Below are 11265 nucleotides of genomic sequence, written 5' to 3' on the forward strand. Positions count from 1 at the left end.
GATTTTTGAAATATTCATAAAAAATTGAAAAAAAAGTTTTCTAATTTTTTTTAAATGCTCTTAATTGATAATAAATGTGCAGAAAACATACAATTTTGAAAGTTTGTTTTACCAAAAAATGTCATCAAAATTTTTCACCATCTGACCATGACACGCAAAATAAGGATCTTACAGAGAAATTAAAAAAAAAAAATTCTAAAAGAATTTTTTAAAATGCTTTTATTAGATGAGAAACGTGCAGAAAAATAAAATTTTGTACCATCTGACCACAAGACACATGCAATTAGGATGTGGTAACCACTAAATTTTGAAATTTATTCTCCAAAATTTTCAACATATTTTTCCACTGTTTGACTAACATAACAGGCAAAATTAAGATTTCACTCACATATTACAAATGATATAAACACAAAGAACAAAAGAATAAACAAAGAAAGCAGTAGTGACAGTAATAACAATTATGAGTTTAATTGTTTAATTAGAAATATGCAATAGATGTGTTCGTGAAGTAACAAGTAACAAAGTCAGACAGTGAACTGCTGTGACAATATCAACATCCCAATCTTCAAACAAGGTTTGTACAATAAAAAAAAACCTAGAAAATCTCTGGAAATTGCAAATTCCTTGTTTTGGTTCGTTAACATGCTATATAGATACTGTTTCCTGACAAAATGCCAGGAAAATGTAGTTCACACAACATGTGGCTTTTACAAAAAGCAGACTTTGCTCCAAGTCCTTCGATGTATGCAGCATGGGTGAAGCTGCGACTCCTGAATGCTGCAGAAGCCACTCCATCAGATGATGGCTTTACAACAGACTGCTCCCCATCGACTCAGACGGCCGGTGCTGCACCTGCAGCTGCTGAAATTTAAAGGCAAATCAGAAAAACTTGGATGAGTCTAACGTAACAAAAACAGAAATCAAAGGTTTAGTGGAGATAAAAACTTGATGAACTCCCAATACTTCTACTTCGTGTACCTCAATAATTTTCAGTGAATGTGTTGATGTGGTGATTTTTCATAATTAGAAATGCTGGGTTAGGTAGCAGGTTTCCAGGACTTCACAATAAATTTGTGAAGTCATGGAAAACTTTTGATAAAAGTGTCTGCCAAAAAGCTGATTATTTCTGAATTTTAACAACAAAAATGGACATAGCTAAGTATTTTAAGACAAATGAGTGCATTTTTAGTCATTTTTGAGAAACTTTTTTTTCCGGAGATTTGTTCAGGAACTTATTGGTATGGTATTATACTGTGATCAAAAGTTGACGTACCAAAAAAGTATAATTTTTCTCAATTTTAACAACAGAAATGGACATAGCTAAGTATTTTAAGACAAATGAGTGCATTTTTAGTCATTTTTGAGAAACTTTTTTTTCCGGAGATTTGTTCAGGAACTTATTGGTATGGTATTATACTGTGATCAAAAGTTGACGTACCAAAAAAGTATAATTTTTCTCAATTTTAACAACAGAAATGGACATAGCTAAGTATTTTAAGACAAATGAGTGCATTTTTAGTCATTTTTGAGAAACTTTTTTTTCCGGAGATTTGTTCAGGAACTTATTGGTATGGTATTATACTGTGATCAAAAGTTGACGTACCAAAAAAGTATAATTTTTCTCAATTTTAACAACAGAAATGGACATAGCTAAGTATTTTAAGACAAATGAGTGCATTTTTAGTCATTTTTGAGAAACTTTTTTTTCCGGAGATTTGTTCAGGAACTTATTGGTATGGTATTATACTGTGATCAAAAGTTGACGTACCAAAAAAGTATAATTTTTCTCAATTTTAACAACAGAAATGGACATAGCTAAGTATTTTAAGACAAATGAGTGCATTTTTAGTCATTTTTGAGAAACTTTTTTTTCCGGAGATTTGTTCAGGAACTTATTGGTATGGTATTATACTGTGATCAAAAGTTGACGTACCAAAAAAGTATAATTTTTCTCAATTTTAACAACAGAAATGGACATAGCTAAGTATTTTAAGACAAATGAGTGCATTTTTAGTCATTTTTGAGAAACTTTTTTTTCCGGAGATTTGTTCAGGAACTTATTGGTATGGTATTATACTGTGATCAAAAGTTGACGTACCAAAAAAGTATAATTTTTCTCAATTTTAACAACAGAAATGGACATAGCTAAGTATTTTAAGACAAATGAGTGCATTTTTAGTCATTTTTGAGAAACTTTTTTTTCCGGAGATTTGTTCAGGAACTTATTGGTATGGTATTATACTGTGATCAAAAGTTGACGTACCAAAAAAGTATAATTTTTCTCAATTTTAACAACAGAAATGGACATAGCTAAGTATTTTAAGACAAATGAGTGCATTTTTAGTCATTTTTGAGAAACTTTTTTTTCCGGAGATTTGTTCAGGAACTTATTGGTATGGTATTATACTGTGATCAAAAGTTGACGTACCAAAAAAGTATAATTTTTCTCAATTTTAACAACAGAAATGGACATAGCTAAGTATTTTAAGACAAATGAGTGCATTTTTAGTCATTTTTGAGAAACTTTTTTTTCCGGAGATTTGTTCAGGAACTTATTGGTATGGTATTATACTGTGATCAAAAGTTGACGTACCAAAAAAGTATAATTTTTCTCAATTTTAACAACAGAAATGGACATAGCTAAGTATTTTAAGACAAATGAGTGCATTTTTAGTCATTTTTGAGAAACTTTTTTTTCCGGAGATTTGTTCAGGAACTTATTGGTATGGTATTATACTGTGATCAAAAGTTGACGTACCAAAAAAGTATAATTTTTCTCAATTTTAACAACAGAAATGGACATAGCTAAGTATTTTAAGACAAATGAGTGCATTTTTAGTCATTTTTGAGAAACTTTTTTTTCCGGAGATTTGTTCAGGAACTTATTGGTATGGTATTATACTGTGATCAAAAGTTGACGTACCAAAAAAGTATAATTTTTCTCAATTTTAACAACAGAAATGGACATAGCTAAGTATTTTAAGACAAATGAGTGCATTTTTAGTCATTTTTGAGAAACTTTTTTTTCCGGAGATTTGTTCAGGAACTTATTGGTATGGTATTATACTGTGATCAAAAGTTGACGTACCAAAAAAGTATAATTTTTCTCAATTTTAACAACAGAAATGGACATAGCTAAGTATTTTAAGACAAATGAGTGCATTTTTAGTCATTTTTGAGAAACTTTTTTTTCCGGAGATTTGTTCAGGAACTTATTGGTATGGTATTATACTGTGATCAAAAGTTGACGTACCAAAAAAGTATAATTTTTCTCAATTTTAACAACAGAAATGGACATAGCTAAGTATTTTAAGACAAATGAGTGCATTTTTAGTCATTTTTGAGAAACTTTTTTTTCCGGAGATTTGTTCAGGAACTTATTGGTATGGTATTATACTGTGATCAAAAGTTGACGTACCAAAAAAGTATAATTTTTCTCAATTTTAACAACAGAAATGGACATAGCTAAGTATTTTAAGACAAATGAGTGCATTTTTAGTCATTTTTGAGAAACTTTTTTTTCCGGAGATTTGTTCAGGAACTTATTGGTATGGTATTATACTGTGATCAAAAGTTGACGTACCAAAAAAGTATAATTTTTCTCAATTTTAACAACAGAAATGGACATAGCTAAGTATTTTAAGACAAATGAGTGCATTTTTAGTCATTTTTGAGAAACTTTTTTTTCCGGAGATTTGTTCAGGAACTTATTGGTATGGTATTATACTGTGATCAAAAGTTGACGTACCAAAAAAGTATAATTTTTCTCAATTTTAACAACAGAAATGGACATAGCTAAGTATTTTAAGACAAATGAGTGCATTTTTAGTCATTTTTGAGAAACTTTTTTTTCCGGAGATTTGTTCAGGAACTTATTGGTATGGTATTATACTGTGATCAAAAGTTGACGTACCAAAAAAGTATAATTTTTCTCAATTTTAACAACAGAAATGGACATAGCTAAGTATTTTAAGACAAATGAGTGCATTTTTAGTCATTTTTGAGAAACTTTTTTTTCCGGAGATTTGTTCAGGAACTTATTGGTATGGTATTATACTGTGATCAAAAGTTGACGTACCAAAAAAGTATAATTTTTCTCAATTTTAACAACAGAAATGGACATAGCAAAGTATTTTAAGACAAATGAGTGCATTTTTAGTCATTTTTGAGAAACTTTTTTTTCCGGAGATTTGTTCAGGAACTTATTGGTATGGTATTATACTGTGATCAAAAGTTGACGTACCAAAAAAGTATAATTTTTCTCAATTTTAACAACAGAAATGGACATAGCTAAGTATTTTAAGACAAATGAGTGCATTTTTAGTCATTTTTGAGAAACTTTTTTTTCCGGAGATTTGTTCAGGAACTTATTGGTATGGTATTATACTGTGATCAAAAGTTGACGTACCAAAAAAGTATAATTTTTCTCAATTTTAACAACAGAAATGGACATAGCTAAGTATTTTAAGACAAATGAGTGCATTTTTAGTCATTTTTGAGAAACTTTTTTTTCCGGAGATTTGTTCAGGAACTTATTGGTATGGTATTATACTGTGATCAAAAGTTGACGTACCAAAAAAGTATAATTTTTCTCAATTTTAACAACAGAAATGGACATAGCAAAGTATTTTAAGACAAATGAGTGCATTTTTAGTCATTTTTGAGAAACTTTTTTTTCCGGAGATTTGTTCAGGAACTTATTGGTATGGTATTATACTGTGATCAAAAGTTGACGTACCAAAAAAGTATAATTTTTCTCAATTTTAACAACAGAAATGGACATAGCAAAGTATTTTAAGACAAATGAGTGCATTTTTAGTCATTTTTGAGAAACTTTTTTTTCCGGAGATTTGTTCAGGAACTTATTGGTATGGTATTATACTGTGATCAAAAGTTGACGTACCAAAAAAGTATAATTTTTCTCAATTTTAACAACAGAAATGGACATAGCTAAGTATTTTAAGACAAATGAGTGCATTTTTAGTCATTTTTGAGAAACTTTTTTTTCCGGAGATTTGTTCAGGAACTTATTGGTATGGTATTATACTGTGATCAAAAGTTGACGTACCAAAAAAGTATAATTTTTCTCAATTTTAACAACAGAAATGGACATAGCTAAGTATTTTAAGACAAATGAGTGCATTTTTAGTCATTTTTGAGAAACTTTTTTTTCCGGAGATTTGTTCAGGAACTTATTGGTATGGTATTATACTGTGATCAAAAGTTGACGTACCAAAAAAGTATAATTTTTCTCAATTTTAACAACAGAAATGGACATAGCAAAGTATTTTAAGACAAATGAGTGCATTTTTAGTCATTTTTGAGAAACTTTTTTTTCCGGAGATTTGTTCAGGAACTTATTGGTATGGTATTATACTGTGATCAAAAGTTGACGTACCAAAAAAGTATAATTTTTCTCAATTTTAACAACAGAAATGGACATAGCAAAGTATTTTAAGACAAATGAGTGCATTTTTAGTCATTTTTGAGAAACTTTTTTTTCCGGAGATTTGTTCAGGAACTTATTGGTATGGTATTATACTGTGATCAAAAGTTGACGTACCAAAAAAGTATAATTTTTCTCAATTTTAACAACAGAAATGGACATAGCTAAGTATTTTAAGACAAATGAGTGCATTTTTAGTCATTTTTGAGAAACTTTTTTTTCCGGAGATTTGTTCAGGAACTTATTGGTATGGTATTATACTGTGATCAAAAGTTGACGTACCAAAAAAGTATAATTTTTCTCAATTTTAACAACAGAAATGGACATAGCAAAGTATTTTAAGACAAATGAGTGCATTTTTAGTCATTTTTGAGAAACTTTTTTTTCCGGAGATTTGTTCAGGAACTTATTGGTATGGTATTATACTGTGATCAAAAGTTGACGTACCAAAAAAGTATAATTTTTCTCAATTTTAACAACAGAAATGGACATAGCAAAGTATTTTAAGACAAATGAGTGCATTTTTAGTCATTTTTGAGAAACTTTTTTTTCCGGAGATTTGTTCAGGAACTTATTGGTATGGTATTATACTGTGATCAAAAGTTGACAAACCAAAAAAGTATAATTTTTCTCAATTTTAACAACAGAAATGGACATAGCAAAGTATTTTAAGACAAATGAGTGCATTTTTAGTCATTTTTGAGAAACTTTTTTTTCCGGAGATTTCTTCAGGAACTTATTGGTATGGTATTATACTGTGATCAAAAGTTGACAAACCAAAAAAGTATAATTTTTCTCAATTTTAACAACAGAAATGGACATAGCAAAGTATTTTAAGACAAATGAGTGCATTTTTAGTCATTTTTGAGAAACTTTTTTTTCCGGAGATTTCTTCAGGAACTTATTGGTATGGTATTATACTGTGATCAAAAGTTGACAAACCAAAAAAGTATAATTTTTCTCAATTTTAACAACAGAAATGGACATAGCAAAGTATTTTAAGACAAATGAGTGCATTTTTAGTCATTTTTGAGAAACTATTTTTTTTCAGGAACTTATTTGATCCCGAATTATTAATCAGAAAGAATATACGTGTAGCTAATGTTAGCTTTGGTGCCTGTGCTCATAGAAGTGTGTTGTTAGTAGAGTTCTTACCTGTTTCTTCTTTTCCTTTCCTCCTTCCCTCCTCCCTCTCTCAGTTGATGAAGATGGGATGGACTGTCTGGACAATGAGCGAAGACCTCACTTCCCCCAGTTTTCCTACTCGGCCAGTGGCCGTGAATGAAGATTCCGTCATGATGACATCATCACAGCTGGTCTCTGAGGTCATCACTGTGGGACAAAAAACAAACACCCACAGCTTTGGAGCAAACCACAACAACATTGACTTCAAGGACGCCCCTCCCCCCTCCCACTCCCATCTTTTCACCTCTCTGCTCCACTGGTTTGTTATTTATTGACATATATATTTAACTATTTATTTGGAAGAATCCCTCTTCTAGTCAGTGTCTTCAAACTCATTTTTTCTCTAATTCTGCGTTGCGCCCCTCAGTGGCCCTAGCCGGGATGTGATCTTTTATTCTGAAATGTCCCTTTAATGACTGGAGCGTCACCTCTGACCTGCTGTGCTTTGACGTCTGCTGCTGCTGCTGTCACACTCGTAAAAACCCATTCACACTTTCTGAACCACGTGAACAAACAAACGAACCGTTGAAGGAACTTTGTTTTCATTTTTTCCCGTCTGTACGAGGAAAACGGCGCTCGCCCAAACACAAACTGCCGTTTCCAGAGTTTTACCTCAGGATGTCGAGAATAGACTCGCGCCTGAGTTCTCAGAGGGATGGATCTGGGATCGGCTGAGGATGCCTGGGCACAGAGGAACTAGTTGTCACACCAGTGAGCAGAACCGAACACACCTCATGTTCTCCAGCAGGATTCGACTCAGGCTTCGCTCAGTGCAATTCATTCTTATTATTGCTGCTATTTCAACTACTACCACCTACTACAGGTACTACAGGTACTGCAGGTACTACTGCTACAACCACTATACTCCTTCTAAAACCCGGTGCTACAGTCCACTCCTCCTTGGTCTACATTCAGACGCTGGCAGCACACACACACACACACAGAGTCGATGCGGGCAGGAGGTGGTCGATGTACGTAAGATGCGTCACATTAGCGCCACCCACTGAAGCTGCACAGCAGGATGTCTGAATAATAATGAACGTCTACTACAGGTGTGGGCACTGAGGAGCGAGGAGGAGGAGTCAGGCTGTGCAGCTCCACTGTGATGATGGGATGGTGTGTGTGTGTGTGTATGTGTGTGTGTGAGATCACACCTCAAAGCACAGCAGCTCAGCAGAACGAAGCTCCCGAACGATCAGCTTTACTTCAGTCTGGATTACCCACGATGCAATGCGAGGCTGTCGACCTGTCTGTCACTGCAGGGGGTGAAAAAACGAGAAGATGGTGATGTCATCCTTCTTAGACCCTTTTTTTTTTATTTTAATTTCACGAACTTTCCCAGTGCAGTTCTTTCATGAGTTCCAGTCACTCAACAGTGACAAGTGCGTCGGTACTTTCTGAGTCCAGGACGCAGGGTTGACTGTGACACATGGTTCTCACGTCGCTGCACTGTCCGTCCAGAGCAGAGTGAGGACGAGACTTTATGAAATATTTATTACCTGATGATTTACTGTACTGTGGATGAGTGAGGTCAAAGGTCATCGGAGAGAAACCCAGTCATGTGACTGCTGCAGAGCTGATTCATCTCGTAGAATCTGTGGGTTCACAGCAGAGGCTATAATATATATATATATACATATATATTCATATATATATATGTCTATTTATTGATCGGCTCATCGTTTTATATTTAACTTTTCTACCGTTCTGACATTATTCTAGAAACAAACCTTTCTTAGGGCTGAGTGGATAAAAAAAAAGGTCACCTGAGGAAGAGTGGCTGAAGAATGTAAAGAAGCAGAACGCCTTCCTGCTCCGCCGTGACGTCAGGTTCTTCTTCTGTGGTCGGGGACCAGGACAAGGTGACAGAACTGTGTGAAAGGCAGGAGAAGGTTCTACCACAGAGGGTGAGGAGGACGTCAATGAGACAGGAGGAACAGACAGGGACTGAGAGAGGACAGGAGGAGACGCTGAGGAGGAGGAGAAAGTAGATCTGTGAATGTAAACTAGTCCACCACAGGACCAAACTGTGAGTGTGTCCAGGAGGAGCAGAGGAGGAAAACAAGGAGGAGTAAAAGAGGAGAAAAAAAAGTAATGGAGGAAAGGGAAGAGAGGAGAAAGGAAGGTTAAAGAAGGAGCAGAGGGGGAGGAGCAGAGGGGGAGGAGCAGAGGGGGAGGAGTGTAAGTTCAGTGGCTTGTTTTACCTGTTGTCTGTTCTTTGCCCAGTTCTGTCACTGCTCTGGTCGTGACCCTCGTCCTCTGTCGTTTGTTTGTTTGTTTGTTTGTTTGTCTTCAACGTCACGTCTTCCACTCTGACCCACCAAACTTCAGCTCCAGGTCAGTTACGCCTTATGGTTTAGCTCCAAAAAAAAAAAAAAACTTGACATCCAGCACTTACAGAGTTTGAAGCAGATGTGAAAAAATATATTTTTTAAAAAAATGTGGGAAACGTGGAAATACGGATGGCGTGAAGTCCGAGGAGAGTTCCAGAGAATGTGCCGACATCAGGCCTAGAGAATAGAGAACTACATTCCACTGTATTTATTTGAATGTCTTTCGTTGTTGTTGTTGACGATGACGAATTGTTGACTTGAATTTTTTTTTCCTCTTTAATTTATTACTATTGTTTTTAGTCGTTCCCGTTTTTACTTTTCTTTAACTCCAGGTTTTTCTTCATGTCTAGAAAAATGACCACTTTTTCCTGCTGCTCTCCAGTCGTTACGCTTTACCACTGCACCGCCATCAAACCAGGCAGAGGGTTTAGAGGTTGGCGCTGAGCGGCGTGCTGCGGTTCTCCACGACACCAGGCCTGAGTGGAAGTCACGGTCGGACTGTTCTGAGATCAGCAGAATGGAAAAGAAATAACAAAAAAACAAAGGTACAAATCCAGCTGCAGCAGAACCAGACCACGCTCCACGTGTTGACTCCACCCAGGTCTGAGTGAGCGAGGAGTTCCGCTCTGTGTTCACGCTGTTCTCCAAAAATAATTTTATTTTCTTCGTTTTTTGGCCGCGGCACTTTTTTCCACATCCATCACTTTTGATATCGATAATTTTGATCAGCTCTGCTTTAAAGAAAAAAAAAACAACTTTTTAGCTTTTTTATGTTTTTAAGAAAATGGGATTTTTAAAGCACATCTCCACTTCACATGAAACCAATAGCTTTGATGCTGCTCCGAGTAAAGAGAAGAAAAAAAAAAAAAACCTGGGTAACTGTTTCCCACGTGCCAGAGACGGGTCAGTGCTGCGACCACAGGGAGTGAGAAACAAGCGCGTCTGATTGGGGGAAAAAAAAAAAGGGGGTCCAGGTTCTGTCCGACCTCCTCTGTGACTGGGAGGTCAGACCTGGTTACAGACTCAGGTTCAGATCTTGGGTTTTGTGAAGATTACATTCAAATCCTTTGAACAAGTCAAGATCCAGACACGTGTGAACCGACCTTCAGATCCTCGAGAAGGTCCGGTCGCCTCCTCCAAACTTTTAAAATAATCGGGGCAGGCGTGAAGCTCCGGGGTCGTCAGCACTGACCACGTTCTCTCCTAAAGCTGCTCCTGTTTGTACTGAACGTCCATCAGAACCATCCCACTCCAGGAGTGTTGCTACTGGTCGACGACGATCATGTGCTTAAACACAACAGAAAGAGGAAAAGAAGGAAGACGAGAAGTTGGAACTGTTTTCATTTCCTGTCACTGTAGCTTTACTCTTGTTCTTCTCTGAACGGTTCTCTGTTGTTCAGAGAGACGAGCCACGTTCCCATGATGCACTGCTGTGGCGGAGACGCCTTCGGTCTCCAGGGCGGTGTTGGGAGGACTGAGCAGATCCAACAGCGTCTCTAATGTGTCCCCAATGTCAGGTTGAGGCCGCCGTCATGTGACAAGAACCGATTACCATCGACATGAAGCTGTTTTTTTTAAACTGTACATCCTGAGTATTTTTACACATGAAGATGTTTATGATGGGATGAACATTATTTTCCTTCTTACAGACAGCTTCAATAAAGCACTATGTCAATCTGCGGCCACGCCTCCTCCTTTAAAACGTTAACCTTTGACCTTCAGCTGCAGGGCAGAAATTAACGTTTGACCTAAAATAAAAACAAAACAATCAAACTATAAACTGGAGTTCCAGAAAAGAACAGTCTGTCCAGTCTGGTCTAGTCTACATGCCAGTGTGTCCCTGGACCTGACAATCACTGTCTGTGGAGTGAGATAGGTTTAAAAAAATAAAAGCCTTTAACTGTGACTTTATTTCATTAGAAAAACATATTTGTCAACACTTGTCAATTTTAAACCAAACCAGTCAGAAAAGGTGAGAAAAACTATTCTTATTAAATAAGGGGGGGATCAAAATCGGGGCTCACAGATGAGGGGCGGGGGGCAGAAAGAGGGCGGAGTATCATCTCATCTTGGTCTGCTATAAAAAAAACAAACAAACAAACAAAAAAAACACTAACAGCAGCTGAACCTGAACCAAGGTCATGAGGTCAGGTCAGGGGGTCACAACGGGGGTAAATAACTGGGGGAGGGCAGGAGTGGAGGGACAGTGAGGCAAATAAACTTTGATATATTTATTTTTATTGTTTCTATTTCTATTGGTCAATTTATTGGAATTACTGTTAAAAATAAATGAAATCAATC

The 11265-nt window shown here is 35.8% G+C and overlaps 2 long non-coding RNA genes across 2 annotated transcripts; both read right to left on the reverse strand.

Annotated features, from left to right (window-relative positions):
* Positions 1–202: 202 nt before the first annotated feature.
* On the reverse strand, positions 203–9505 carry LOC103386884 (uncharacterized). Its single transcript, XR_003051315.1, has 6 exons — positions 8836–9505; positions 8398–8601; positions 8131–8226; positions 7786–7887; positions 6602–6778; positions 203–861 (listed from the first exon to the last, which is right to left on the reverse strand). It is a non-coding gene; the product is annotated as an uncharacterized LOC103386884 (long non-coding RNA).
* Positions 9506–10361: 856 nt separating this feature from the next.
* Positions 10362–11259, reverse strand: LOC112487840 (uncharacterized). Its single transcript, XR_003051316.1, has 2 exons — positions 10989–11259; positions 10362–10712 (listed from the first exon to the last, which is right to left on the reverse strand). It is a non-coding gene; the product is annotated as an uncharacterized LOC112487840 (long non-coding RNA).
* Positions 11260–11265: the final 6 nt, after the last annotated feature.

The sequence above is a fragment of the Cynoglossus semilaevis genome, chromosome 12 (assembly GCF_000523025.1).
Source record: "Cynoglossus semilaevis isolate Cse_v1.0 chromosome 12, Cse_v1.0, whole genome shotgun sequence".
In the NCBI taxonomy this organism is placed as follows: domain Eukaryota; kingdom Metazoa; phylum Chordata; class Actinopteri; order Pleuronectiformes; family Cynoglossidae; genus Cynoglossus; species Cynoglossus semilaevis.